Raw genomic sequence first — 2,637 nt, forward strand, 5'->3', positions numbered from 1 at the left:
CATTATATTAATGTGCTTTCGCGCTACAATTATGCGCTCTCGACATTTGTCATTAAAATAACGCCATACTATATATCTCCTCTATATCTTGTACCCTGCAATAAACATGTATTCAAACTCTCTTTTATGAGATGAAGGGGAAAAAAAAGAAAAGAAAATGAGCCAAATATATCGGCCAAAAAAATCGGCATCATATATCAGCTGCCCTGATTTCTAAATATCGGCATCGGCCAGAGAAAAACCCATGTCGGTCAACCTCTAGCCTGTATATGCTTTTTTTGACTCTCAAAATGCCGGTAGCCATTGATTTGCATTTTATGAATCACCAAGCAGCACAGGTTCAAAACCAACTAAAAATCTTCTTTACTGTTCTACTGAAGAAACAAACTCGCCTACATCTTGAATGGCCTGAGAGCGAGTAAATTCACAACAATTTTTTTATTTTTTTTTATTTTGGGTGAACTATCACTTTAAACATCAATGGTTGAAAAAACATGGGGGTGGGGTTTTGGTTCTACACATCAGATGATGATTGGATGATGAGATGTGGGCGTGGCACTCAAAATATATACAGATGAGTGTGAGCTTGCAGGGGCGGAGTTTAAGCACATGGCAACACCCTAGCAACCCCCCACCACATCCTAACATTGTGGCAATATCTTCTGCTCAAGCAAACACTCTCTAATATACTAATGAGACACTTATCTGACTTCTTTTAAAAGATAGTGTATTTACAGTCACGGATTACTGGTGATAATCACTCATAAATCAATCCTTGTGGGGTTTAAACCTACAAACTATCAGTTGCCAGCTCAGCTCAATTTCCTACTTTTATTGTAACATGACAAGGTTATGAGCTACTAAAAGGGGTAAATGCCCAAAAAACAATAACATAGTAATTTTTGACACTTGAAAATAATCAAGCAGTAACAGACATGATTATGAGCTACTACTACTATGGTACATGTGCAAAAAAAATGGTATAATATATACATGGTATAGCATGACAGTACCATGGAGATATTTAATATGTCTTTGAAACTGAAAATAAGCAATAACAGACATGATAGAGAGCCAGTACCATGGTAACCAACATGGTAACCCCATGGTACACGCATTAATAGACATGATTATGAGCTAATACCGTGGAACATGTCCAAAAAACACAGTATTACCACGTTACCGTGACAGTACCATGGTGATATAACACTTTTTTTGAGTGTGAATATAAGCAATACCACACATTATAAGAGAGCTAGTACCATGGTAAATGGCCAAAAACATGGTATTACCATTCTAAAGCCATTAGAGCAGTGAAATCAAGCAGTATCAGACATGATTCAGATTGACATGATGAAAACATCACTCATGTGCACAATTGCTGTGATCAAGTTGTGATGCTGCGCAGTGTGTGTGTGTGTGTGTGTGTGTGTGTGTGTGTGTGGTGACACACACACGACACCGAGCTCACGGATCCACAGCAGCAGATATGATGATGTTCATAAGCACAACAGAGTTTGCACCGGTGATTTACTCACATCTCAGTGACTGATGCTGAACCTGATCACAGGTGCCTCGCGCTCTTCATCATCCTCATCCTCATCATCATCAAAGCCTGCCGCCGCTTATTCCGCTCGAACCGCGCCTCATCCGAACGGGACTGTGCTCAATGAAACGCTCAAACACTAAAGCACACCTCCTCAAGTGTACTAATGAGTGTGTGTGAGGCTCCTGCGTGCTCTCGAGTGGATCTGTAGCAGCCCCGCGCCGGCGAGCTCCGATCCGGGTCCTGGCGCCGAGTGAACGCCAACAACAGGTTTCAGCGCGATCATTGGATATTCGCTCATGAATATTAATCAGATGATGAACGTTCTTTACTGGAGCTTCCAATCAAGTCGTGTAATTAATATTCACATAATAAAAAGGCACTGTTTTGGCTACTGGTTTTTTTTCTTCGTATTTTTACTTTGAGTTCAAATTATATATTATTTCTTTAATTTTACAATATTTTAAAACAAGTATTGACTTTTTTATATAATATCATAGCTTGTGAGCAAAAAACACCTTTTAGTCATATATAGGAAAAAAAGATGACTAAAAGGTGAATTTTTGCTCTTCAGATTAAAAAAATAGTGCTGTCAAACGATTAATCGCGATTAATCGCATCCAAAATATAGGTATATGTGTATGTACTGTGTATATTTATTATGTATATATAAATACACACACATGCATGTATATATTTAAGAAAAATATGTTACGTTTATATATTAAATACATTTTTATATAATATTCATTTTATGAATATAAATATATGCATGTAAGTACATGTAAATATTTTCAAAATATATGCTGTATGTGTGTGTCTTTATATATACATAATAAATATATACAGTACACACACATATATTATGTAAACCAAAAGTTTTATTTTGGATGCGATTAATCGTTTGACAGCACTAAAAATGTATCTGCGTTGTGAATTTGTTTTACATTTTTTCTGTTATAATTATTTTTACAGTGTAAATTCAATATATAATATATACAAAATATAATAAATAATATATAAATACATTTTGAGAAGCAAAAAAATGCTACTTTTAGTCATATACACATATACTCAAAGAAAAAAAAGGT

The sequence above is a fragment of the Sinocyclocheilus anshuiensis genome, unplaced genomic scaffold (assembly GCF_001515605.1).
Source record: "Sinocyclocheilus anshuiensis isolate Anshui unplaced genomic scaffold, SAMN03320099.WGS_v1.1 scaffold993, whole genome shotgun sequence".
NCBI classification, from domain to species: domain Eukaryota; kingdom Metazoa; phylum Chordata; class Actinopteri; order Cypriniformes; family Cyprinidae; genus Sinocyclocheilus; species Sinocyclocheilus anshuiensis.